This window comes from Megascapheus bottae, chromosome 30 (assembly GCF_031878675.1).
Source record: "Megascapheus bottae isolate mThoBot1 chromosome 30, mThoBot2.hap1, whole genome shotgun sequence".
NCBI classification, from domain to species: Eukaryota; Metazoa; Chordata; class Mammalia; order Rodentia; family Geomyidae; genus Megascapheus; species Megascapheus bottae.
This window is the reverse complement of record NC_143538.1, coordinates 13029010-13056781: the sequence shown is the minus strand read 5'-3', so window position 1 is coordinate 13056781 and position 27772 is coordinate 13029010. Positions and strand designations below refer to the sequence as shown.

Here is a 27772-nt window from a genome sequence, read left to right as displayed (position 1 = left end):
CCGAGGGAGAGGGGAGGCTGCTAGCCCTATAGAGCGTGGCTGACCTGAGGTCTCTGCCTGGAGAGGGATACGCTTGTAATTACAGTGCTAATGGATCTCCCTGTGGGCTCCTGGGTAAGCCACACCCACACCGGGCCTCTGGCTTTCCACCTGTAAAACAGGCAGGCTGCACTTCTGTGATTTGCCAACTGTGTACCCTGTTAAGTCCTTCCAGAAGTCTCCAGAAACTGGGACTCAGAAATGCAAAAATTAACAATCCCACTATGTGAAGAACCGGTCAAAACCACCATCAACTCAAATGCAGTATGGACCACGTCCCTAAGGCGCCTCCCCGCTGGCTCTGCCACTGGGGCAATTCATTTTACACGGCCCTGGAGACTACTGTGAGGTGTTGAACAACTGTCACCGTTTGCTGTGGCTCTGGCTGCAAGAACGGCGATTTATACACAGGATAAAAACAAGTCAACATACAAAAATAAATCTGGTCTTGAACATCGGCTGCCACCTCGTCAGCTCTGGTGTAAAATGTCTGTCCACGGAGAGGGCCGTTCCTTCTCTCCATTAAGGACACATTACATATTTAAATACCTAAATTTGGATGGGTGCCAGTGGCTCACATCTATAATCCTAGCTACTCAGGAGGAGATCTGAGGGTCAAAGTTCAAAGCCAGCCAGGGCAGTAAAATCCTTGAGACTCTTATCTCTAATTAGCTACCAAAAGTGGAGCTGAGGCTCGGGTAATAAGAGTGCTAGCCTTGAGTACAAAATCTTGAGAACACAGGCCCAGGACTGACATCCAAAGTAGGAGGGAAATATATTTACACACACACACACACACACACACACACATACACTATATATATATAATAAAATTCATGCTGATAAAAATAAAAGTTAGCTTCAGGTTTAAAGTCACCGTCTCTTATCTAACCAGTTCCTGTATACAAAGCCAAGCCACCCCGCTGCCTAACACACCCTGTGTCCTCCCTTCCTGGGGCTCTAGCAGCCTGGGCCATGCACCTGCTCAGCCAGCCCTGCCTGCCAGTGCCTTGCACACACCATATCCCCCACCCTGGAGTGCCAGCCCCAGCTGAGCTGTACTTTACTGCCCCCACTGGGGTTTCCCAGGACTAAGACGCACCCCTGTATGTTCCATGACCCGGCTGGGAGCTGACACACTAGAGGGAGGGCAGCGGGCACCCACCAGCTTGCCCTGCCTGATTTCTGCCCGGGGCTGTAGCCAGCTGACAGCTCTTCCTCAGGAAACAGGCCGAGGCCTGGGGCCACCCCCCCCCCACGCCTGGTACAGCTTCCTCTTCTTGTGTCTATAAATACCCCAGACAGGAACTGTCTTGAGACACTGGAGATTAAGCTTAGGGCTGCTCTGAGCACTGTGAGATCAGCAGGCTGCGTCTGTCCGGTTGGGGTCCATCTGGAATGGGGGGGGGGACTGGCAGCTTAGGAACCTCTCCCCAGCAGCTGTGCAGTCACTCCTATGCCTCAGTTTCCCCATGGAAACCTCCAGAGGGGAGATGTGACATCTCCAAGGTCATGGCAGGTGACAGGGCTCACTTCACACCCCTAAGCTCTCAGCCAATGTGAAGGAGAAGCCGGCCAGAGGTGGCTCCAGCCTGCAATGCTATGGAGGCTGTGACCTGGGGGTTCTGCGCATGCACACACCTGGCTGTGGCAGTTACCCTTGGCTTTCCGAGCAAACCAGGGATGTCTCTACCCTGCCCGCAGCCGGCCTGACGCACCACCCAGGGCCCGTGTCTGCTGTGGCTCTGGACACTCAGCAATTTCTCCACACTTCCCCACAACAGGACCTGCTGATTTTGGAAAAACCTGGGCTAGGAAGCCGGCAGTGTGTTCCGAGTTCAAATCTGAGTCTTGTGGCTTATGGGACAGTGCCCTGTGTTCCCGTTCACCCCCGCCCGGGGTGGTGAGGAGCCAGTCACACGGCTGATGCCCAGGCAGCGACGGGCGGTGCCAGATCGGAGCTACAAACCACCTAGGAGCACAGAGCCTCCTGCCCCACCCCCGCCTCGGCCCCTAGCTGACCTGTCCCTGACCTGCCCCTGCACGGCTCTGACTCGGCCTCCTGGGCTCTCGGAGGCTGCCTACTCACCAGGGGCCAGCGGGAGCCCCCACCTGGCCCGTGGGCCCAGCCTTCTTTCACACTGCGCTGCTGCCTGTCGTCTCCAGGAACCGAGGAGCCGCTGGGCAGCGCCCCCTGGCGGGCTCTTCTCTTCTAGACCGGCCCCTGTTCCCTGCCCAGGCCCGTGTCTGATGCCCAGAGAGGCAGGAGAGCCTCACAGGTCACACCTGTGGCCCATGGCCCCTCGTGGCATCTCCCTCCCAAGAGCAAGAACACAGAGCAAACGCCTCCATGTCCAAAACAGAGGGGCTCAGAGGGCCCTGGCCTCAGACAGGGCACCCATCAACAGGACCTCCATGCACTACCAGAGGGAGGGAGAGAGAGGGACAGACAGAGAGGCAGACGGATGAGAGGGAGAGAAAGAAAGAAGAAGCTGAGTGTCCTGGTGCTGTGAGTGGGGGAAGGGAAGGCGTGGAGGGAGAGGGGAAGGAGAGGAGAGAGAAAAATGGGGAGAGAGAAATGGAGGAGGGAGAGAGGAAGGACAGCATGGGGGAATGGAAGAAATTAAGACACAACGAAAGGAGGAGCTGCTGAGAGGGGGAGGGGGAGAGAGAGGGGGGGAGAGAGAGAGAGGGAGAGAGAGAGAGAGAGAGAGAGAGAGGGAGAGAGGGAGGGAGGGAGAGAGAGAGAGAGAGAAAGAGAGAGAGAGAGGGAGGGAGGGAGGGAGGGAGGGGGAGGGAGAGAGAGAGAGAGAGAGAGAGAGAGAGAGAGAGAGAGAGAGAGAGAGAGAGAGAGAACAGAAACAGAAAGAGGAAAGGAGGGGGCGAGAGAGGGAGGAGGGAGAGGGAGAGAACAGAAACGGAAAGAGGAAAGGAGGGGAGAGAGGAAAGGAGAGAGAGAGGAACGGAAAGAGAAATGGAGAGAGGAAAGGAGAGAATGAGAGTGTGGAAGCCAAGAAACAAAGCTCTTGAGGGGGAGGGGACCTGCTGTGACACTGGCATTTCCCCAGCTTGGTGTGGCCCCTGGGGAGGGAGCATCGGAACCCCTGACCCAGCAGGGTCCCCCAGCTACACTATGCCGTGCTCTGCTCTCACTCCTTTGTACCTCAGCCCAGCCCCTGTGACCCAGTGGCCCTGGGCAGGAGACTCAGTTTCCTCATACGCAAAAGCAGCACGGTGGGGGGGGGGCCCTGCCTGTCACGCAGCTCATCCCTGGCTGGAGACTCCCGGGTCTGGAGTGGAGGGAGGCTGGCAGGGCCAGCAGGCTCATATCATCTGGGACACAGACGACAAGGCAGAGCCCAGGCGAGGACAGACCCCTGAAGTCTGGTCTGACCCGGGGTTGGAAGGTCATTTTGAAGAAAGAACCAACCAGAATAATCTTGTTATCCAGCTATTCAGCATCTCAGAAACCAACTCAAGATCTGGGTATGGAGACACCCGTCTGCTACCCAGCCTCCTGAGGCAGGAGGATAAGAGTTAATTAAAGGTCAGCAGTTAAGCGCTGGTGGGTCCCAGGTCCAGGCCAGCCCTGGCAGGCCCGTTTGTGAGATTATCTCTAATAAACTACCAAAAAGCCAGATGTGGGGATGTGGTTCAAGTGGCAGACGACCAGCTTTGACCCCCATCAACCAAGACACAGGGAGCTCCAGGCCTTTGGGACCATCGGGCTTCCCTCCAGACAGGGGTGTTGTGACAGGCTTGCCCTAGGCCTCCTTCCTCTCCTTCCTCGGTCCACGCGCTCAGCACGTCACTGAGCACCTGTGAAGCTCATACCTGGGGACGATGGCCCACAGGGGCCCTAGCCCTGCCGGGCCGCATGGCGGTGGCTCTGGGCCCTCTGTCCCTAGACAAGAGAGGCCTAGCAGAACCCGGCAAAAGGGGAAATGCAAGTCCAGGGCTTCTCCAGGAAGCGAAACCTGGCTGGCATTTTCCGTCTCCACCCTGGTTGCACAGGTAAATCCCCTCGCCCCACCCCTGGAAGGGGAAGGGAAAGCCGAGTGCGAAGCCTCCGGCCTCTTCCTGACTGGACCCTCTCCAGGCCTCTGCTTCCCGTTTTCTTTGTAGACAGACTTGCTGAGCCCCAACTCCTGCCACCAACCCACAAGCCCCAAGGGGCAGCGGCTCCTCTGGTCAGCCCTCCCCTCCCCCACTTCCTTTTCCTGAGCTGTAGGCCCCGTTCCTCTCTCCAGGGCAAGGGACAGCAGCCCTTGTGTTTCTGGAGGATTCCTTGTCCTTCCTCCAAAAACATCTCTTCCTCAAACACTGGTGCTTTGGAGAATTCCAAAGTCACGAAATTCATACAGAGACAACACAACCACAACACAACACAACCCGTCCAAAGTTGGCTTCACAAGTCCAAGGACCACAGACAGAAACCTCAGAAGGAACAAGTATTTAAGAGAGCTTGAGCTTTGCCAGGCCCGGTAGACGGCAGGGAGAAACATTCTCATCTCACACATGTGGAAACTGAGGCAGGCGGCCTGCAGGCTGGGGTGGCGGGGTCCCCACTGGGCTGCCCTGTCAGCTTTCTTTTGGGGAATTTCTGTTCCCCTGTCTTCCTTCTCTAGGGCCGGCAAGCTTCTCTTCCTCTTCATCCAGCTCCCTCGCCCCTCCCACCCTCCCTCCCTCGCCTCCATCCTGTCTTCCTCTCCCTCCATTCCTCCCCTCTTCCGTTTCCATAGCAACCCCATCCTTCGCTCTGTCATTCGGCCTTGCGTTCCGCATCTCTCTCTCTCTCTCTCTCCTTCCATCTCCCCCACCCCCCTTCGCAGGGTGGAGTGCAACCCCTCCCCCTGGGCTTCCGGCCTGCCTCTCCCTCCCTTTACTTCCCTCTGGTCTCCTTCAGTGTCCTCGGAAGGGAAAGCCCCTATCCCATGGTGCTCTCTTCCAGTGGGCCCCTTTCCCTCTCCCCTCCGGCTCTGGCCGTGGCTTCTGCCCTCACTGGTGAGGGGAATGAAGACACACAGGTGGGGGTTGGAGGACAGCTCCACTGGGGGAGGCACCCCAGAAGGGCCCCTGCCCCCCAAAAGAAGCTGAACTCAGGATGGAGCCATGGCAGTGCCTGCAGCGAGGTGCAGTCAGCCAGGCCCCCACTCCAGGCCACCGAGGTGGGAAAGCCCCGGCCTTGTGCCTGTGCCCGGCTGAGCATGAAGCCTGCCCAGACCTGGGGCACAACCCAGGCTCCTGTGTCTTCCCGAGAGCCACTGCTGTCCTGTGGCCAGGAACCACAGAGTTACAGGACCGGCCACGCTCCACACCGGCCCCCTCCCCTTCTCCACGTCTCACAGCAGCAGTGGTTGGGCTGAGGGAGAAAGTGGGACCAGAAATGTCCCTTCCTCCTGGCCCGCCCTCTCAGCAGCTCCAGGACATGGCCCAGAACCCAGGTCTGCAGAGGTGACAATGACCCTTCCCCCTTAAAGCCTGCCTGGGCCTCTGGGCAGTCCAAGGAGGAAGAGGAAGAGCAGTATGAGGAAGAGGAAGCCAGGAGTGGCCCCGCCACCCCAGCAGGCCACTGCTGGCTGAACTCCCTCAGTTCCCCAACCTGGCAGGCCTCGGTCTCCAGAGGGGACAATGGCAGGAAGACACACAGGGAGCCTGTCCCCTAGGCCGGCTGAGATCCCGCGGGGGCCGTGAGCATGATCATGCGGACGTAGCATGTAGCATCTCAGTGACAAAGTGCATTGTACAGAGGGGAACCAAGCTGGGGGACAGAGGGACTTGCCCAAGTAAGTTTTCCAACAGGCCAGAGAATAAATAGAAAGAGTCCAACCTCACGTTTCCTTTAAGGTCCAGGTGGCGAGCCAGGCCAGTTGTTTATGCCTGCAACTCTACTACAAGAAGATTAAGATACCACGAGCCAGTTACACACACACACACACACACACACACACACTGCAAATGGAGGTGTGGCACAAGTAGGAGGGTATCAGATGAGCATAAGGCCTTGAGTTCAAATCCTAGTGCTGCCAAAACAAATAAAAATAGAAAACCAAGAAATGGAAACAGCACGTTTGGTGAGCTTTAGTAGAGAGACTGCATACAGAAGGTGCACAGTAGGGCTGCAGAGAAAGGGCTATCACTGCTCATAGGACCCCATGACCTGCTCCAGGGCAGGACTGGCCTTGGGTGGGGCCTGAAGACGCCAACCCCAAAATCCCTCTCCTAGGTTGAGACAAGATTAAGCGCCACGCCACGCCACGCCACGCTCGCCAGTGCAAAGCAGCAGGCAGGAAATACGCAAGGGCGGTGCCGAGGCCGGGAGCTGGTCTGGCTGCCAGTTCTGCCCTCCCTGCAGCCAGCCATCCTCCATGCCCGGCCTCCCCGCCCACTTCCCGGGCTGCGATCAACATTTGGTTGGCAGCTACCCACACACCCCAATCAGGTCCATGCTAGGAGCAGAGTGAGGCGGCCTCTCCTCCATTCCCAGAGGGCCTGGGCAGCCTGGGGAGGGCAGACAGCTCCGCCCAGTGTACACAGGAGGACATCACACGCACACCTGTCCCTGCGGGTGACACCTCCACACAGTGAACTGAGCAGAAGCCCCGTGCAAGGGGTACCCACACTCCATCGTGCAGTCCAGCTGGGGGTCATTCACACCAGCCACCACTGGCAAGGGTGGACAGACGGGAGGGTCAGAGGAACGGGCAGGTCTCTGGACAGGTCCTGAACCTTTGCCATGGACAACCCAAGTCTCACTCGAGGACCACGACGGTGGGCCAGGGCAGGGCTCTGGGCAGCAGTGTCCACGTCTGACGCAGATAGAGGTGACCGGAATGCCAACAAGCAGGACTCAGTGGAGACAACCAGAAAACCCAAGACACCCAGCATTCCCTGGAGGCTGCAAGGTGAGGGTTCCCTGCTGGGGCTGCCTGCACAGGCTCATGCCCGTAATTCCAGCCACTCGGGAGACCCACAGGCTCAAGTTCCAGTGCCAGCCTGCATAGAAACACCCCGGACTCCAGCTCCAAAATGACTGGCCAAAAGCTGGGCTGGAGGTAAGGCTCCACTGGCAACTTGGGCTAGCAGGAAGCCATGAGTTCAAACCTGAGTACTGCATGTGTGTGCATGCACACAGACAGACAGACAGACAGACAGACAGGCAGGCAGGCAGGCAGACACACACACACACACACACACACACACACACACACACACGAAAAGAAATGAGCAACCTGCCACCCATAAGAGCTACTTCTCCAAGGAGTCTGCCTGAGTGGAGCCACACTTGAGAAACCATGGCTCCCAGCTTGCTTGCTTTTTTTAGGTCTGAGATTGGGTCTCAAACTGGATACCTGAAGCACTCACTTACTGGTGACGCTCTACCAACTGAGCCATGCCTCCAACCCAGCTCCTGGCTCTCACCACTGCAAAAGGAGCGTGCACACAAGAAACATACAGTCTGGACCCCGTGTGTGCTATTCCCTCCAAATCCCAAAACCCATCGGAGGCAGAGGATGAACATGCAGAAAAGTCAACTTGACCAGGTTCAGGGACACGAATGGAGATGCTGGAAATGCACTCGTTTCTGGGTCTCCCTGAGGTCCAGGAAGGCAGAGGAAGCCTTGGAGCATGGCGGCTGAGAGCATGCACTGTGTAAGGTAACTGCAGACAGAGCAGCGGTGGCTCACGCCTGCAATCCCAGGTCCGCAGGAGGCTGAGATCTGAGGATCACAGTTCAAAGTCAACCTAGGCAGTTAAGTCCCCGAGACTAATGGATGGAACTGTGACTCAAGTGGTAGAGTGCTGGCCTTGAAGAACAGAGCTCTGGGACAGTGCAGCGCCCAGGCCTCCAGTTCAAGCCCCAGCGCTGGCACCAATAAGAATTTTAAAGTGTGTAAAACTGTGGGGGCACTTAAAAAAAAAAAAAGTGTTCCATGCCACCATTGATGACAGGTGACATCCAAGCAGGCTGACGCACACAGTAGCCACCTGGGACCTACAGATACACCGTGGTCTCTGCCTTCAGCATTCCATCCGCAGTGTCACCATGCAGGAACAGAAGTGTCGTAGTGTCATTCCCTTGTAACTCACCCATCTGGCTGCGCCTGTTCTGAACAATTTCCTCCCTCCCTCCCTCCCTCCCTCTGGACACAGTATGGACCTGGATAGCTCACACTGGCCTTAGACTCCAGCTCCTCCTGCCTCTGTCTCCTAAGGGCTGAGATTAGAGGCCATTCCTCTCTGCTTTGGAAACGTAACGCACTCTTCTTCTCATATTCCCTGCACTGAACGGTACAGTCTAAGGATATGGCCATTCCAGTCCAAGCCTCCAGCGACGGGTCGGGTGAGACACACAGGCCGAACGCGCTCAGGCCGTATGCAGACGCCACGCCACTCTGCCAGGCACTCAGGCATCCCAGATTAGGGCACACACCTTCAGTCCCGGGCAGCCAGCTGTCAGGACAATTTCCCCAGTGGGTGGACGTGAGCTGGAGTTCAGGTCTCCCCTGGGAAGCACTCACTGCAGGACCTGGCTGCTATTCTTAGCATGGGGCCACACGGCCAGGTCCTGATGCCAGTCCTTAAAGGGGAACGGCTGGCAGCCCTCCTGTCTACACTGGCATAACTGGGCCCCACCCTCAAGGCCCATGGAGGAGGGCACTGCTCCACACGGGTGGTGTCTCCATGTCGCCACCCCCTCCACAATGTCCCCAACAGGACCCCGTGTGTGGCTCACCCAGGCACTGAAAGGTCAGAGCCCATGTCATCCACAGGGCTGGCAAACAGTGGGTGCTGCCAGGATCCCTCCCCACCCCGTCCCGCCCTCCCCACCCTACCTGCTCCTGCCAGCCTCCCTCTAGCCCCCCATCTTCCTGGGGGAGCAGCGGGATTCGCACAGCCCCTGGCGCGCTCGCCGACTGTCAGCTCCGCAGCTGCCATGACAAATTGCACCCACGCTGCAACACTCGGGCGGCCCCCGCTCCCACTCCAGGCCAGCCACGGGCGCGGGAGGAGGGACGCAGGGGCTCAGGCCTGGTCCCCTCTGACCCCCAGGCCTCTGCTTCTGAGGTTCAAAACAGTGCAGGATGGGCGTCTGGCAATACTGTGTGCCAGGGAGCGTGGATGGCGCGGGTGGGGTGGGTGGGGCTGCATTCTCCAGGGAATGCCTGGGAGAATGACAACAGAGATGACAGCAGTCCCTGAAGTCAGGCTCACCAGAGGCTCCCGCCCGGCATCCTAGCTACTCAGGGGCTGAGATGTGAGGATCCAGGGACAAAGCCAGCCTGGCAGCAAAGTCCATGAGACTCTTATCTCCAGTTAGCCACCAGAAAACCACAAGTGACGCCGTGGTCCACGAGCACTAGCCTTGATGAGGACAGGGACTCAGGCACAGTGCCCAGGCCCTGCGTTCATGCCCCAGACATGCATATGCAGACAGGCAGGCAGGCAGGCAGGCAGGCAGGCAGACACACACACACACACACACACACACACAGAATAATAATAAAAATAAAGGTCTCTGACCTCAGAACCAGTGAGTCACAGCCACAGCATCAAAACATCCTGGGCATACAAAAGGAGCTGTGACTAAGTCTGCCTGGGGAAGCAGGTACCCAAGCAGGTTTTGTAGGTAGTGTAGGAGTCTGGGGGGAGGGGGGCATTTCTGATCCTGTGACACATGATGTCGGGACAGCTTCAGAGTTGGCAGGTCCTTCCTCTCATGAGGGCCTTTCTGGGGCCAACAGGGGCTCCACTACTCTACTCCTGCAGCGATGGACGAGTCAGCGGGCAGCTGGGAGGGTCCGTGACCAAGTCTTGTGAACCAGCTCTCTGGTGAACTCACCCAGCCATTTCTAACAAGCCCTTTCCTGGCACTGACAGAGGAGAGATTTGGGGATCCGCATTCACCTCTGACCTTCCCTCTATACTGGGCCCCATCCAGGCCAGGCAAAGAGCATCTCACGCCTGCCTCTTTCCACTTTTCCCAGCTATGGGGTTTGAGACTCCATTCTGGGATTCCCGGGTGCCTCTTGCCTGGCAGGGGGTCCTTCCCACATACAGAGACCCCTCAAAGCAGGGCTGACGGAAACCCACGAGCTCATGCACACTGGGGAGCAATGGAGGAAAAAAAAATACACCCATGGGTTCCTTTCTCGATGAAAGCACTTTCTACTGGTCCCTTCCCTTGAAAAAACACAAGCGCTATTCAAAAGGAAAAAGAAGAAAAGAATTTAAAAAAAAAAGGGGAGGCGAAAAGAAAAGAGAGGAACTGAATAGAAGAAGCAAAGGGAGGGAAAAAGAGGAGAAGAGAGCTGTGGAGGGCGGTGGGTAGAGCGGGAATGAAAGGAGAAGCCAGGGGAAGGAGGGCGCACACAAAGGGCGGGGGAGAGAAAGACAGAGGCTTTGAAAGAAAGAATGTTCCAGTGTGAATGCGGCCTGCCGGGGATGGAAAGGGCGCTTGAAAAGGAGCAACGATCCCCATTCACGCTCAGTGCCAATCACAGGACAATGCCAGCCCTTTCTCCTGTCCTTCTTCTCTCCTTTCTGGGAAGGGAGAGGCTGAAAACCACAAGTTCGCTGCTCAAAGTACGGAAAACACAGTTGGCTCGTGGTAGAGACATCAAAGAGCTATTGTAAAGATCCCCCAAACTCATGACACCCCAGAAGTGCTCCCTAGCAGCCATAAGCTCTGTTTCAGGGCCAGCTGCCCTGTCCCAGGCCTGGTGGCGCCCGAGAGCCCCCGAGCCCTGCAGCCCTGGGTGAGGCGGGGGGCAGCTCTGGGCCTGGGCATCTGAAGGCCCCCGGGTAGCCTGGTCCAGGTGCTCTCAGCTGCAGGTGACTAACTCATGGGGAAAATGCCCAGCTAGGGAGAACATTCCTGAACATGGGAGAGCAGCTAGCTATCCTCAAGAAGCGGAGTAGGAGGGGAAGGGTGGGTTTTCTTTTTGGGTGTGTGTGTGCGCTGGTCCAGAGGCTTGAGCTCAGGGCTGGGGCCTGGCTGCTGGCCCCTCAGCTCTTCAGCTCAAGGCTAAGACTCTACCACTCTGAGCCACTTTGTGATCACTCCTTTCTTGTCCGGGCTTAGTCTGAACTGCAATCCTCAGATCTCAGCCTCCTGAGTCACTAGAATGACAGGCGTGACCCACTGGGCACCTGGAGCTCTTTTTTTTGAGACAGGGTCAGTCTTGCTTTATAGACCAAGCTGGCTTTGAACTCATGGTCTTCCTGCCTCGGCCATTTTTCTGGTCCTTTTTTTTTTTTTTTTTTTTTTAGGAATTGGTTCTGGGGCTTGAACTCTAGGCCTGGGTGTCCCTGAGCTTTTCAGCTAGTGCTCTAGCACTTAAGCCACAACTGCTCTTTCTGTGATTTGTTCATTATCACTACTATTGAGTTTATGCTTTATCTTGCATGCATGCATTCATTCATCCATCCATCCATTCACTCCTTTGACAGCCCTGGGACCTAAGCTCAGGGCCTCATGCTGGCGGGCAGGTGCTCTCTCCTGTTGGAGCCACTCTCAGCAGCGCAGGGTTCACTCTGTGCCTTGGCTGTCTGCAGGGTCACTGTCCCTCTGTGGTATCGGGCTTGCACTCATCACTACATCGTCAGAGTCTCCTGTCACCCAGTCCAGCTTCACAACTGCTACGATTCCACCCGTGGCTGGCCGGCTTGCTTGCCTGCTTCCTTCCCTTTTTCTCTCCTTTCAGATGGCCATCTCACTATATTGCCCAGACGGGTTTCAAACTCCTGGACTCAAGCACTTTTCCACCTTAGCCTCCCAGCCTGAACGGCAGCTGTGTGCTGCTGCAGCTGGTCTGCAACCTCAGTGCCCTGACTCCCTGCTTCCCGCCTGGGACAAGGGGACTCACCAGCTACGGGCTGACAGGCACACACAGCCACAGCCCAGGAACGGGGGCTCCCAGATGCCCACCAGAGACAGAAGACAACCATCCAGGGCCCCTTCTTTGTTTGGCTTCCTCTCACCCCGTCTGGCTGTCAAGACAAACCTGAAATGGGGTCACCTTTACGCAGAGACTGCTTCTGCCTGATCATCAGACCTGGGTAATGAGAGCCGCCCGGGAGGAGAGGCTGTGGGAGGAGGACTGATTGGTTTATTGATTGATTGATTGACTGAGCAAGGCCCTGCCTTCCCTGTCTACTGAGCGCCTAGTCTAGGCTGGCTCAGGGGTGGAGGCTGCCTTTACAAAGCGATGAGGGCCAATGGGCCTCTGGAGGCCGTCTAATGGACATGCAGGTGGCAGGGGCACAGTGACTGCCATCTTTGTCACGAAGGCTGATGTTGGAACAGGTCCCAGAGACTCCAAAACCATCGAGGAAGCTGGACAGCGACCCCTAAAAAAGACACGGGAGCCCAGGAGCCCAAACTGAATACAACCACAAAGCAAAACCACCTGTGTGTCTCAGCGTGGTGTATGCAAATAGCAGTGACTGTTTACTGAGTGCCTACTTGGTGCCAGCCAGCTGTCCCATGGATTCCTAGGGTGGTGGCTGTGAATGAGCTGCGCGACCTCATAGTCAAAATTCTAGGGCGTAATAAGAGCAGCGGGGGGGGGGGGGGGGGGGGCCGGGAGTTTGGCCTAGTGGTTAAAGTGCTTGCCTAGTATGCATGAAGACCCGGGTTCGATTCCTTGGTACCACATACATAGAAAAAAGCCAGAAGTGGTGCTGAGGCTCAAGTGGTAGAGCTCTAGCCTTGAGAAAGTCCAAGGACAGTGCTCAGGCCCTGAGCTCAAGCCCAGGACTGGCAAAAAAAAAATAAATAAATAAAATAAAAAAAATAAGAGCAGCGGGCAGGAAGCTGGGTGGCTACAACTTGGAGACTAAGGGGCCTGGTTCTGACAGGTCCAGCAGAAGCTCAGACCTGGGCAGACCGGGATCAGGGAAGCTGCCGGAAGGCCATGTGGAGTTACTTAAGGTAACTGGCCAAACACTGGCAGCTCACCTGTAATCCTAAGAACGGGGAGGCTGAGGCATGAGGAGATGTGAAGCCAGCCCAGGCAGGAAAATCTATGAGGCTCTGACCTTCAATGAGCCATCAGAAAACTAGAAGAGGAGCTGTGGATCAAGTGGTAGAGACCCAGCGTTGAGCAAAAGCTAAGGGGCAGTAGGTAGGCCCCGAGTTCAAACCCCAGTACAGGGGCTTGAACGAACACACACACACACACACACACACACACACACACACACACACGACAGATGAGTAGAAATTCAAGTGCTCCTGCCAGGTCAGAGTGGAGAAGATACGGTGGGGAATGGCTGCAGAGCAGGAAAGGGGAGCAGACTCTCAGGAATTGGGGAGGGGAGGAGGCTGTTTCATGCCACGCAGGGCCACCCCCCACACCAGCCTGTACATCTAGACCCCTGCCACTCTCACACATGTCCTCTCAGCTGAAGAACTGCCCCTCCCAGCAGCCTGGAGGCCCAGGAAACACCAGGGGCTTAGGTAGACACCCCAAGGGTGGCCTGGGCCACAGCCTTTGCGCTGGGTCTTATAGGCCGTGGCTATCGGGATCTTTGGCTTTCCCAGATCCCAGATGCCAGCCAGCCAGGCCCAGGCTACAGATGACCTGCATAGCTCCAGAAGCAACCTGGATCTTGGTGACATAAGCTCAGAGCCACCACCTGGAGTCCCAAGGAAGGCTGGCCTGGATCCCATCACACTCAGCTCAGGGCAGGCTCACCCAGCACCTGATCCAGTCCCCCCAGTCCCTGTGCCCCAGTCCACTGGGCCAGGGCACACACCTGCCCAACCGGTCAGACTTGCTGCAGAGTGCACGCAATCATCTTTACAGTCAGCTGGAACACAGTAGAAATATAATATACAGTTACTCTCACTGAGGGGTGTTCTGACTCACGGCCAAGGACAAAGGGGGTGTTTCCCCGCTCTGCCTTGGGACCTCCGAGGAGGTGCAATGAAGCCACTTTCAGGCTAGTTCTGAAACCATGCACACAGAACCTGAACTTATCCAATCAGGCAAACGCACGTGCCATTTTAGAAGACAGCTGGCTGGCAAAGCCAGCGTCACACGGACCCACACCCCACACCTGGGCCATGCTGTTCTGGATTAAAAGACTCCAAGGAAACAAAACCAAATAAAAGGCTCCGAGCTTTTTGGGATAGGAAATAGATATAAAACCCATTTTGTGGAGGACCACTGGGGAAATCTGAACTGGACTGCCTGCAGTGTTGATTGGCTGGCTTTCAATGCTGTCACACAAGGTGGGGCTCTACCACTGAGCCCCGACCCCAGCCTCGCCACTGCAGGGCTGCTGGAACTTTGAACTCAGGGCCTGAGCACTGTCCTCGGGCTTTCTCAAGGCTAGAGCTCTACCGCTTGAGCCACAGCACCACTTCCAGCCTTTTCTGTGTAGGTGGCACTGAGGAATGGAACCTGGGGCTTCATACATGTTAATTGAGCACTCTTTCATTACTAGGCCACACTCCTAGCCCCTCTCTAAGCTCTTGAAACATACCTGGCTGAGGTACTGACACCCCACAATCATCTGTCTACGAGGGGGGCAAAAATGGACAATGGTAACAACAGGCAAGATAACACCTCTTCACTTTTCTGTCAAGCCTGGCAACATAGGCCGTGCAGAACCCAGGTGGCTCTGCCAATAACCCCAGCTACTCAGGAGCCTGAGATCTAAAGACCTGAAGGTCATGTGTGAAGGCAGTCTGCCAGGAAGCAGCCAGGAGACTCTGATCTCCCATGAACCACCACCAGAAAGCTGGGCATAGAGCCGTGGCTCGAGTGGTAGAACACAGCCAGCCTGGCCGGACCTGAGTTCAAGCCCTAGGCTAAGATGACACCAAATACTATTTGGCCAGAATGCCACAGCAGACAGAAAGGCAACAGGGAAGCCGGGAGCGGCGGCTCACGCCTGTCATCCCAGCTACTCAGCAGGCTGAGATCTGAGGATCAAGGTTCAAAGCCAGCCCAGGCACAAAACGACCTAAAACTCTTATCTCTAATTAACCTCTAGGAAACAGAAGCAGGGCTTGGCTCAAGGGTAGGGTGGTAGCCTAGAGCTGAAGAGCTCAGGGGCAGCGCCCAGGCCAAGATCAAGCCCCATGACCCACAAAAAAAAAAAAAGAAAGAAAAGAGGCAACAGGGACTGGTGTGGGTGCCAGCTGCCCCTGGCCACCCCTAACTAGCTCTGTGGGCAGCAGGAGGTGGGGAAATTGCCCAGTGGCTCAGCTCAATACTCTGGCTAGATAGCCAGGGCAGTGGGGGGACCCCAGGCCCCCAGGACACCTGAGTCTTCTCCCTGGGACTCGTTATGGCTCCCTTCCACCCACTCAGGACCACTGCGGTGCTTTAGCTCAGCTCTAGTCTTATGCTGCCAGGGTGGGGAGAACCCAAGCTTTCTTCCCAACAATGGTCCTGGCTGGTCAGCTGGCCTGTGTGCCTGCTCTGGGCTCCCCTGGTAGAGGAAATGTCCGTGTGTCCTCCCCAGAACTCCCAGGTGCACACATGGGCCCTGGCCACGCCAGACGCCAGGAAGGCTAAAAGCCAAATGAGGGCCCGGGAATGTGGCCTAGTGGTGGAGCGCTTGCCTAGCATGCATGAAGCCCTGGGTTCCATTCCTTGGTACCACATACACAGAAAAGGCTGGAAGTGGTGCTGAGGCTCAAGTAGTAGAGCTCTAGATTTGAGAAAGCCCAAGGACAGTGCTCAGATCCTGAGTTCAAGCCCCATGACCTGAGGGACAAATGAGGGGAGGGGGGAGTCAGCCGAATGAGCATCAGGGTCGCACCCCTCATTCCATCCCCAGGGGCTGCTGGTGGGAGCCAGACCCCCTCCATTTCTGACTACAGACCCCCTCACTCCCGACTCCTAACTTCTGTTATTTCCTCCCCTCCCCTTCCCAGAAGGCCTTGGTTAGAAGCTACTCAGGCATCACTCTAGGAGAGCCAAACTCCCTTCCAGAATGGAGTAGGAGACAGAGGCTAGGGATAGTCACAGACAGGCAGCACCATGAAGGCCACAGGCCACCGAGGGCCCCACGGCACTCACAGGTCCTAGGAAGCCAGGTTTTAGGCCAAGAAGTCACAGAACCCTGGAGATCTGTCACTGTTGTCAGAGGGGAGAGGAGGCCAGGCCTGGCCCTGCTCCTGTCTAACCTTTCACACATGAGGCACTGGGCCTCATGGGAGCTGCTGTCCCTGGATGGATGGCCAGGTCGGCTCTGTCATCCCAGCTCCTGGTGTGTCCCTGGGGAATAGAGGCTTTCTTTCCACTGTGGTCAGTAAGGCTGACAGCTGAATGTGGCGAGTGACAAATGCTAACAATGAGAACTCACTCCAGGCACCCGGGAGTCACTGACCATCTGGCCAGAGCCAGAGGGCCAGGAGGGCGGGGGGGGGGTGTCAGCCCTCAGCAGGGAGACACTGATCCAAGCCACTCTCAACGGCCTCCAGAGCCTCCGGGACCTCCCCGGTGCCAGGCCTCACCCTCGGTGGGAAAGGGCTTCCCCAGATAAGAGTCTAGGAGGGGGGGCAAGGAGGGAGGAAGGGAGTGTCGGAAAGTTTATAAAGAACATATAGATAAAGAACAAAAAAAAGGAAGCAGATGGCAGTGGTTCCCGCCTGTAATCCTAGCAACCCTGGAAGCTAAAATCTGAGGATCACAGTTCAAAGCTAGCCCCAGCAGGAAAGGCTTTGAGACTCTTATCTCCAAGGAACCACCAAAAAGCTGGGAGTGTAGCCGGGCACAGTGGCTCTTGCCTGCCATCCTAGCTACTCAGGAAGCTAGGATCTGAGGATCAATTCAAAGCCAGCCTGGGCACTAAAGTCCAAGAGACTCTTATCTTCAATTAATCACCAGAAAAGCAGAAGTGGCATGGTGGCTCCAGGGGTAGGGCGGTATAGCCTTGAGCTGCAGAGTTCAGGGACAGCAGGGCTCAGAGTTCAAGCCCCATGACCCACAAAAAAATAAAAAGCTGGGAATGGTAATTGTGGCTCAAGTGGTAGGGCGCTAGCCTTGGGCACAAAAGTTCTGGGACAATGCCCAGGCTCTGAGTTCAAGCCCCAGGACCTGCCAAAAACAAAACAGAGGAGAGGGGATGTTAATGCCCTGCCCTACCCTGCCCTGGCGCCTGGCCTGCCTAGAGAGCTCTGGAAACAGGCAGTGGACACACGAGGCACAGTGGACATGCATCACCACCAGTACAGGTAGGCCAGCTGGACGCCAGTCCCGGGCCCAGTCCTACCCACCTCCCACCACGCTCACCTCCTCTGCTGGGTCTCTCAGGCATGGATGCCATAGGGACCCCGCATTCTCACCCTGCACACACCTCCTCCCCTGCCAGCCAGCAGGGCCTCCTCCAAGAAGGCCCAGGCTCCCGGACACCAACAAATGGCATGCAACTCAAATGAAACGACCAGAGCTCTTAGGTCCAACTAGGGGATGGCTTGGCAGAGACTCCCAAGTCCCCGCCAGGCGCCAGGTGTGCAAATGAAACAGGCACACCTGCAGGCAAAACCCGAGGCGGCGAGAACCCCTGGCACCCCACCCAGGGAGGGAACAAAGCCGGCTCCAAAGGCGCCCAAGGGTGCGGGAACCTAGGCTGGCAGGAAGGGGCTCCAGAGTCAGCTGAGACCCCCAGGAGGTTTAACCAAGAGGCCACCAGGCCCTGCTGCCACTCCAGAGGCACAATGAACCAGGAGGAAACTGATGGCTGCCTCCCGATCACCCTGCTGTCACCAGCAGCTCTGCCATGCATGGAACCTCCTGGCACATGCACTCACAAGTGTGTACACACACACACACACACACACACACACACACACACACACACACACACACACACAGCTGGCTATTTCCTGTAATCCATTTCTCAGATCTCAGCCTACTGAGTAGCTAGATTTACGGGCATGAGCCACCAGTGCCCGCATATTTTTCTGTTTTTTCTAAACACTCCTATATTTCTACTCCAAGCATGAGGGCGCTAACATCCAAAGGCAGCATCCTGCACGACAGCCATGGCAGCTGCATTGTGTTTCCAGCATAATGGCGATGCCTCTGGTGTTTAATCGTTTTTTATAACACTGATATTCTCCATCGTGCTTAGAATGTACCCTTTGGTTGGTTCCCTTTACGGCATATTGATTAGGGAGAAACGGCTGTTTGATTTAATCAATTTCTCTCCTTACAGATAGTGGGTTTACCACAGTTGTACAGCATGGCACGGTTACTATATTAAACTTTCCTAATATTGAACTTCCTCCTTTTCTTAAAGCTCCTGGTTATGGTAGATGGCTTGTGTAAAATATTCCTGGGTTCTATAACACAGAATCTGCCATGTTCTGGCCTGTGTGACTTTGACTTTTTGGAATGAGCCTGAGAGCTCCCCTCTCTGACTAAAGCCACACGACAGCTCCTATCTACGGGCTTTATCCAATTTGAAATTAAGGGGCTGGGAATGTGGCCTAGTGGCAGAGTGCTTGCCTAGCCTGCACGAAGCCCTAGGTTCAGTTTGATTCCTGGGTACCACATACACTGAAAAGCCAGAAGTGGTGCTATGGCTCAAGTGGTAGAGAACTAGCACCTTGAGAAAGCTCAAGGACAGTGCCCAGGCCCTGAGTTAAGCCCCAGGACTGGAATAGATGGATGGATGGATGGATAGATAGATAGATAGGGACTGGGCACTGTCCCTGAGCTCTTTTGCTTAAGGAGAGTATTCTACCACTTTGAGCCGCAGTGCCACTTCTGGTTTTGGGGTGGCTAATTGGGGATAAGAATGTCACAGAGACTTTTCAACCTGGGCTTTGAACTGAGATCCTCAGAACTTAGCCTTCAGAGTAGCTAGGATCAAAGGTGTGAGGCACCAGCACACAGCTAAGAATACATTTCTTTGGGGGCAATTTCTCTCCTTCCCTCACTCTCTCTGTATCAATTTTCTATTTAAAAAATCTCTCCCAGGGCCGGGAGTTTGGCCTGGTGGTAGAGTGCTTGCCTAGCATGCACAAAGACCCAGGTTCAATTCCTTGGTACCACATATATAGAAAAAAGTGAGAAGTGGTGCTGTGGCTGCAGTGGTAGAGCTCTAGCCTTGAGAAAGTCCAAGGACAGGGCTCAGGCCCTGAGTTCAAGGCCCGGGACTGGCAAAAAACAATACAAAATAAAACAAAAAAACATAATCATCTCTAGGATTTATTTGCTAACTTCACTGTGTCTGTTTTTATTTCTGCCTTGACTTTTTCTCCCCTTCTTTTCCTTTAAGGGCTGTTTTTATTTTTCTCTAAGATCTCAGGATGAATGATCCATTTATCCTTTTTCTTCTATTTTAATACTGAAAGCATTTAAGGCTAAGAGAAGGGCCCCAGCTGTCTCCCATAGGTTTGGTGACATGGTGTCGTGGCTTTCAACATTTCTCTAAATATGTGTTACTCTGTTCTTTATTTCCTCCTCCACCCAATAACAATTTAGGAGAGTGCTTTACACTTTGTCAGTGGCTGGTTTGTAGCTGGAGTTTAAGTGTGCAACAGTTGTATGTGCCCATACTGGGGGACCTGAGCCCAGAGCCTGGGCAGGGGTCTTAGCTTTCCCACTCGAGGCTGGCACTCTACCATATGAACCACAGTTCTACTTCTGGCTTTTTCGTGTTCGTTAGAAATCAGTCTCCCAGACTTTCCTGCCCAGGTTGGCTTCAAACTGTGACCCTCAGATCTCAGCCTCCTGAGTAGCTGGGATTACAGGCGTGAGCCACAGGACCTGGCTTTTTAAATGTTTAGTACATACTTTGACTGGGCTTACTGGGGGGCGGTCAGGGGGCCCACCCTGGCACGCTCTCTGTCGTGGTGAGCATGGAGTTCCCGCAGCTGGCTACTGCGAGCTGACAAAAATGTTTTGCAAAGCATACATACACTTATAGTGTGTGGCGCTTTCCAAAGTTTTCCCTTGCTGTAATACTCCATTGAGAAAGAGAAAGCTAAAGGACACGGGGTTCGGATACAGCCCGATTCGCCCAGGCAGAAAGAAGATGAAGGGATTCACCATAAGAGGACCTTGCCGGGTCACCTCCACTCGGGATTATGAGCAACAGTTCCTGCTCTGACATTTGTCAGTGTTCACCAAATGTCCCTCTGCAACCTAAGGCTGGCTGCTTTCAATGTTTGTTTGCCTAAGGCCGGGTGACAGTGGAGAGAAGGACGGGAGAGGCACAGCCAAACATCTGAAGATGGAAGAGAGGACAGACGGCCCCTGGGGTATTAACTGCCCACCCTGGGCTAGCGGTGCTGGAGGCCTGCTCCGTGCTGTCCACCCAGGGGGGACAAGTGAGGGAACGGAGGGCCAGGGAGAAGACACCATGGGAGGAGCTGGTAAGGGAGCCCGGCTCTCATACACAGCCTGTGCAGGAGCGTGGGTGACTCGGCCCTGCCCGTGTGGGTGGGGCTGTCTCCTGTCCCTGCCCTGTATCCCACAGCCTGACACAGGTAGGTAGAGCAGAGGCTGGGAGGGTGACCAGGAGAAAGAACCCAGAGGGAGAAGGACTTAGGGAAGCGTCCTGACCACAGAGCTAGCCTTCCCCGTGGAGAAGGTTCACACGACACCAAGCCACCAGAGTCTCCGGGGAGTGCTCAGAGCACCTGTGCTACACAGGGGACCCGGTGCCTCTCACACATCATTAACTGCCACCAAGTGCTGGCAGCTCACACCTATATCCCGGCTACTTGCAGACCTGAGATCCGACGTGCACAGCCTGGACACAAGTCCATGAGATCCTGATCTTCAAGGAACCACCAAAAACCAGAAGTGGAACTGCAGCTCAAGTAGGGGACGCTAGCCGTGAGCACAAAACCTCAGGGATAGCAGCCAGGCTCCGAGTTCAAGCCCCGGACCAACATCGTCACCAAAACAGTGAACTCCTACCTTCTCCAAGTCTTACCTCGCCACAGCGGGCTCTGTGATGATGGGCTGGCGCAAACAGGAGGAAGGAAAGAGTGGGATGGAAAGGAGGACAGGACAGACCTCCCACCAGACACCTAACTAACCAGAGCAGAGGCAGAGGGAGCTGGGTGGCGTTGCTGGTGCTTCCAGAGAGAAAGAATGAAGGAAAATGTCAACAAAGCCCACCCAGGGGAGACGCAGCTCCTTTCCCCGCCTGCCCGCCTCTCCATCTTACAAGCCATCCCGGCTTCCTAGAAGCCCAGCTGTCGGCCCCCTTCATGAGCTGAGCCTTTGTGTTTTTGTTTTCTGATACCCATCCGGGCAGCAGCTGGCATGCTGGGTCTCTTAAAAGTAGGTAGTTGGGCCTCCAGGAGACCATGGCCTTGGCTGCACTGCGCCTGCCTGGACAGGAGGGCCCAGGTCCCCTCCAAAGGCAAGGCAGCTGGGAAGAGAAGGCCCCAGAGGCTCTGGGGTGGCGCCAGGCCAGCCAGGACTGGAGGAGGAAGAATGGGAAAGGAGGAAGCTGGCAGAAGGAACAGGAAGGCTCAAGTTAGCCTAGGCAATGTGACTTCCTCAGTAACTTCCCCCCCAGCCCCCCACACACACCCTGAAGAACTGGACTGACCAGAGCCTGAGGTGTCTGCTGGGCCAGGGGCTGGGTTGTTCAGGAAATGGGGGGGGGCAGTGGGGGGCAGTATGGTGGTCTCACACTGGGGCAGGATGTTTGTTCGATGGCTTCCTGGAGGAAAACACACCAGCTTGTTTCCTGACAGATGACTATCTCCACATTTCCATGCCTAGCATGGGGTCCTTGAGGATTTCCTGGGGAGCCCCAGGCCTGTCCCAGAGAACAAGGCAGACCACCACAAGCAGAGCGCAGGAAAGTTCCTCCCTGGCCCAGCCTGGCTGACATCTCCACAGCCTCTCCAAGACAACGCAAAAGCCCCAGGAGTATTTGTAAGGGCCAGGAGGTGTTTTCTGGAGCAGGGGGGATAAGGGCGCAGCCAGGGCCCCCAGGACCAACTCTACCGGTGACATTTTCTGAGTGGCCACAGGAACAATGGAGGGGTGAGAGGGGCAAGCAGGGGCATTACCCAGGCCAGGGTGTTCCTGAGCAACACATCAAGAAGAAAGAAGAACCGGGGGAGGAGGGGGCAGTTTTCCAGCCAAGACTCCAGCACCCCATCAGTGACAGGAAATGAATTGTTTTACAGCCAAGGTAGAAAAGCCCCCCACAATGCGGAGGGGGGGCAAACTTCCTTCCCTAGAGTCTGTAGAGGAAACAGAAGAACTCTACTTAAGTTACCAAGTTGCCCTGGGGAGGGGCAGAAGGCAAGCCAGGAATGGAGCAAAGAGGATACAGAGCCTACCGCTCAGCGGCTGGCACTGGCCGGGGCGGGTGGATGTCCCGAAGCAGGGGAAGGGAAGTTCTGCAGCCACTCAGCTCATCGTTAATTATTCAAGCACCAGAAGCTCCTGAGAAGCAGTCAGCAAGGCGGCTGAAAGTCTCGGGTCCTACGCAGGATCAAAAGCTAAAAGCTTTGCCGGAGGCCAGTGGCTCATGCCTGTAATCCTAACCACTAAGGAGGCTGAGACCTGAGGACGGCAGTTCGAAGCTAACCCAGGCAGGAAACTCCATGAGATTCTTACCTTCAATTAATCAGTAAACAGCCAAACGTGGAGCAGTGGGTCAAGTGGTGCAGTATTAGCTTGAAGTGAAAAAAACTAAGGGACAGCATCTAGGCCTCGAGTTCAAGCCCCAGGATGGTGGGCGGGTGCGCACCCACGCACGAGCACGCATTTGCACGCATGCACACGCATGCGCACAGGTACGCGCGCACACACACACATATACACACACACACACACACGTCATAAAAGCCTCTCAGATACTCCTATACTGTCACATATTCAGGTAACTGCTGCTGACACCGTGGTGTTCTAGACACTTTCACCTCACCATCCAAACATGCAAAGACAGGCAAGGGTGAGCCATCAGCATGGACCCCCGGGGAAACATGTCACCCTGGCAGAGCATCGGATATGCCAGCTGGGGAACACAGATCTGAAAACTTCCTGTCTGCCGGCCCCAGGGAGCAAACCCAGTAGAAAAAGATCTCATCTCCACCATAACAAGTGACCACTCCAGCCTGGAAAACAAATGTGACACCGTACATAGGAATGCATTTCTATCTCTTAAGGACATAAAATTCTCCCCTCTGGGGAAGCTGAATCCTATAAATTACAGGTTTGTATTACAGATGGGCCAACAACTTTAGCTTTGTCCCCTGTACAGCATTTTTTTCTTCAGCAAAGACAAAGCCAGCAGCCGTCAATACTCAACTTTGGAGTTAAGAGTCTCACGGACTTTGTGCCCAGGGTGGCTTTGAATTGTGATCCTCAGATCTCAGCCTCCTAAGTAGCTAAGATTACAGTTGTCAGCCACTGGGCCCGGCTAGAAAAATAACTCCTACCTCTGATGAACCACCCAGAAAACCAGAAGAGGCACTGTGGCTATAGTGGTAGAGTGACCAATTTGAGCAAAAGAGCTCAGGGATGGTGCCCAGACCAGCACACTCACACACAAATAAGACCCTGGCATCCTAGCAAAAGGCTCTTCCCCCAGCATGCTGTGTAAGTACCACCACTCAGGAAGGTGCTCCCCCCACCCTAATTATTGGCTCCTAAGCCTCTGAACTTCTTCCTTTGAAGCATTTATAACGACTGTAATTAAAAGAGTATTTATGTAATTATTAGTTTAATGTCTGTGTGAAAGCGAGGCTGCATGCTACAGGAGGAAGGGAACTGCAGAGTGGATATGGCACAGACTGCCGTGGTCCGCAGACGGCTGGTCCAGAGAAGTCGCACCCAGGAGCCTCAAGAAAAGTGACATTTCAGGGCTGGGAGCGTGGCCTGGTGGTTGAGTGCTCACCTAGCATGCACAAAGCCCTGGGTTCCAAAGTCCTTGGTACCACATACACAGAAAAAGTTGGAAGTGGTGCTGTGGCTCAAGTGCTAGAGCTCTAGCCTTGAAAAAGCTCAAGGACAGTGCCCAGGCCCTGAGTTCAAGCCCCAGGACTGGCCCCCCCCCCAAAAAAAGTGACATTTCTTCGCTGTACGAAGTCCTTTCAAAGACATGTCCTGTGGCACAGCGCTGGCTGGTGCCTGGAGACGAGCCACCTCCAGGCTCCGGGACCCCCTTCCCTCTGCTGCAGAGTGACAATGGCTTTCCTCCCGCTTCTGCCACCCTTCCAGAGGAACCCAAAGTGTCAAGGCCTGGCCCCTTGGCATAGCATTCCCAAGACACTGAGTCTGACATGGCCTGGGTTCAGGTACCAGCTCTGTGCCCTTGGACAAATGACTTAACTCCTCTGTGCTCCGTTCCCAGGCTATCAAGTGAGAATGGTAAAGGGGGACTAAAAGGGGGACTAAGGGAGATGATTTGTGGACTTACATAAAGCATTTAACACAATCCAGGCCCAGGATCTAAAATCCTATCATCCTCCCCAGGATTTGAATCCAATTCAAAACCTGTCTATTGTTTATGGGAGCCTCCACCCATTCTCCAGCCTCTCTTCCCAGCCCCCTCCCGTCTCACCTGTCTACAGCTTGTTTGAAACAATGAATCACCGTCCAACTCTGCAGCAGCCATCCATCACCGGCCTGTCCCTGCCCCTGCCCGTCTTCCTAGGCTGCTCAGGAGAGGACAACCTTGCTTCCAATGCGCGGTACATCCACTCCACAAGTACTTACAGAGGCCCCTGGCAGACCAGACCCAGAGAGGGCAGCCACGGACAGGGCCAAATGCGCACAAAAGAAAGCGAGCCCGAGCCTCGGGCAGGACCTGGACCTCCCCAAAACCTAACCCACGACTGGGGACGAGGGTGCAGCTCCCAGGTCGTGTCCCATCCGATCTCAAACAAGCCACGCGCAAGTGCCAAGCGTGAGGACAGCGAGGGGGTGAGGAGAGGGAAGGGGCGCGGGGGCGCCCGGAGGTGAGGCGCTGCCCGGCCAGCCCGAGGCGGCGGGGAGCCGGCGGCGGTGCGCCCCGTGGCCGCGGGGCTCTGAGTCGACGTCGAGGCGGCGGCTCTCCCGGCAAGGCCACCGTTTACCTGGCTCCGCTGCCACCCGGGGCCAGCCGAGCCGCCACGCACCGAGGTCTGGGCGCTCGGTCCCTCGACTCTACCAACTGGGTCCTGCTTGGCACCGGGCTCCGGGCAGGGTCAGCGCCCGGGCTGCGCCGCCTGGGCCGGGCCCCGGGGCGGGGGCCTCGCCGCGCCTGCACCCGAGCTGACGCTGCGGGCTGGGGTGGGGGTCGTCCACCGGTGCTCAGCCCGGGGCCGGGAGGGGGCGCGGGCCGGGGGGTCCAGGCCGGGCGGCACGGGAGAAGCCGGGCCTTGGCAAGAGCGGCCTGGTTTACCAGAGCTGCCGCGGAGCCCCTGGCCACAAGTTGTGCAAAACCTCCGGCGGGGCTGCCGCTCCTCCCCTTCCTCCCCTCCAGCTCCGCGCCCGGCCGGGAGCGCGGCGCCCCGAGCACAGCGCCCGCGGCCACACGCGGGGGACGGCGGAGGGGACCAGTCAGGGGCCCCCGCCGCGGCCCGCGGGGTCCGGGCGGCTGCGAACTCGCGTCCCGGCCGCAGCCCGCGCCTCCCCCTCCCCCGCCCCCGTGAACTTCGGCCGCTCGCGGCGGGCAGGGCCGGGGGCGGCTCCCCAGCGCACCTGCCGGGCCGCCCCGCGCGCCCCCGACGGCGCCGTCCCCGGAGCCTACGCCGGCCCGCCGGGCCCGCCCGCGCCCCGCCCCGGGCCGCCCAGCGCCTTCAACAGGTCCCCGCCGGGCCTGGGGCCGCCGGCACGGAAGTTTGCGGCCCGCGGACCCCACGCGGGGGCCCCGGCCGCCTCCCAGCCCGGCGCCGGCCGCCGCGCCCCCTCCCTGTCGGCGGCGTCGCCCTCGCGCGCTCGCCTCCCTCCGCCCCGCCTGCGGTTCGCGCGCTCGCCCGCCCTCCCCTCCCCCCCGACGCCATCGCCGCGCGGCCCGCTCTCGCCCTCCGGCCCCCGGCGGCGCGCGGGAGCGTGGGGCGCGGAGGCGACGGCGCGGGGCGCGGGCGCGGCTCCGGGGCCCCCGCCCTCCGCGGGACACTCACCCCGGGGCCGGCGCGGCTCCTGCGCGGGGTCCTCGGGCCGGGCCGGGGCTCCTGGCGCCGCCGCCGCCGCCGCTGCGCCGCCCTCCGCTCGGCGCCCGCTCGGCGCCCGCTCCTCCTCTCCGCTCCGCTCCGCTCTCTCCGCCCGCCCGCCGCCCCCCGCCCGCCGCGCGGCCCTGCGCCCGCCCCTCCCGGGAAGAAGGGAGCGAGGCAGGCGGACGCGGAGGGATGCGGCTCCTCCCCGCCCGCGCCAGCGCCGCCCTTTTATCTCTCTTTTGTTTCTCACTTCCTTCCCGGCGCCCTCCTCCTCCTCCTCCTCCTCCTCCTCCTCCCCCTCCCCCTTCTCCCCTCCCCCCCGGCCGGCAAGTTTTCTCCTCTTCCCCGCGGCCTGCGCCGGCCTCTCCTCCCCCCGCCCTCCTCCCCCGCCTCCCCTCCCCCTCCCCCGCCTCCCTCTTTCTTTCTCTCTCTCCCTCTCTCCCTCCCTCCCTCTCTCTCTCTCTCTCTCTCCCTCTCCCTCCCTCTCCCTCCCTCCTCCCCCGCCCTCGCTCGCTCTCCCCGGCCGGCGGGGGGAGGCGAGCCGGCCCCCTCCCCCTCCTTCCCTCCCTCCCTCTCCTCCTTCCTCCTTCCTCCTCTCTCGCTTCTCTAAAAGCGTTTTGTTTGCCGTGGGAGTTTCGTTTGAAAATCAAGTCACGCCTTTTTTTTTCCTCCTCCCTCTCCCTCCCTCCTTCCCTCCCTCCCTCTCTCCCTCCCCCTCTCCCTCTCTCTCTCCCTCTCTCTCTCCCTCTCTCTCTCTCTCTCCCTCTCTCTCTCCCTCTCTCTCTCTCTCTTTCCCTCCCTCCCTCTCTCTCCTCTCTCCTCTCTCCCTCCCTGTCGAATAGGGGAACAAAGCTCAGCCGGGGGGGGAGGGGGGGTCCGAGCCCGGAGCCCTGGGAGCTGAACCTGGACGGCCCGCTCAAGGGGGCGGCCGGGCCCCGGGGACGCACGGCCGGGGTCTGGGGTCCCGGGGACGCACGGCTGAGGTCTGGGGTCCCGGGGACGCACGGCCGGGGTCCTGGGGTCCCGGGGACGCACGGCTGAGGTCCTGGGGTCCCGGGGACGCACGGCTGAGGTCCTGGGGTCCCGGGGACGCACGGCTGAGGTCCTGGGGTCCCGGGGACCCACGGCTGGGGTCTGGGGTCCTGGGATCCCGGGGACGCACGGCCGGGGCCCTGGGGTCCCGGGGACGCACAGCTGGGGTCTGGGGTCCCGGGGACGCACGGCCGGGGTCTGGGGTCCTGGGATCTTGAGGTCCCGGGGACGCACGGCTGGGGTCCGGGGTTCGGGGTCCTGGAGACACACGCCCGGGGTCTGGGGTCCCGGGGACGCACGGCTGGGGTCTGGGGTCCCGGGGACGCACGGCCGGGGTCTGGGGTCCTGGGATCTTGAGGTCCCGGGGACGCACGGCTAGGGTCCGGGGTTCGGGGTCCTGGAGACACACGGCCGGGGTCTGGGGTCCCGGGGACGCACGGCTGGGGGCCGGGGTTCGGGGTCCCGGGCCGCCTCCCCGGTGATCCGCAGGGCGCCCGGGAAAGTTCCCAGGACGAAGTTTCTCGTCTCCCCACGTAAGTGCTGGGCACCTGCTGGACGCCCGCCCGGGGAGGGCGCTGAGGCCGACGCGGGACCCCGGGCTGCGGCGCC

At 57.7% G+C, this 27772-nt stretch overlaps 1 protein-coding gene across 2 annotated transcripts in view; it reads right to left on the bottom strand.

The window, feature by feature from the left end:
• Znf710 (zinc finger protein 710) overlaps positions 1-26461 on the bottom strand; it is a 34609-nt gene extending 8148 nt beyond the window's left edge. Inside the window, exon 1 of one of the 2 annotated variants that reach the window (XM_090321844.1) lies at positions 26099-26461. The gene's annotated coding sequence lies outside the window, so the exon portion shown is untranslated. Of the gene's footprint in view, positions 1-24555; positions 24768-26098 lie in introns of those variants that run through there. The other variant, XM_090321845.1, reaches the window with a different exon arrangement.
• Positions 26462-27772: the final 1311 nt, after the last annotated feature.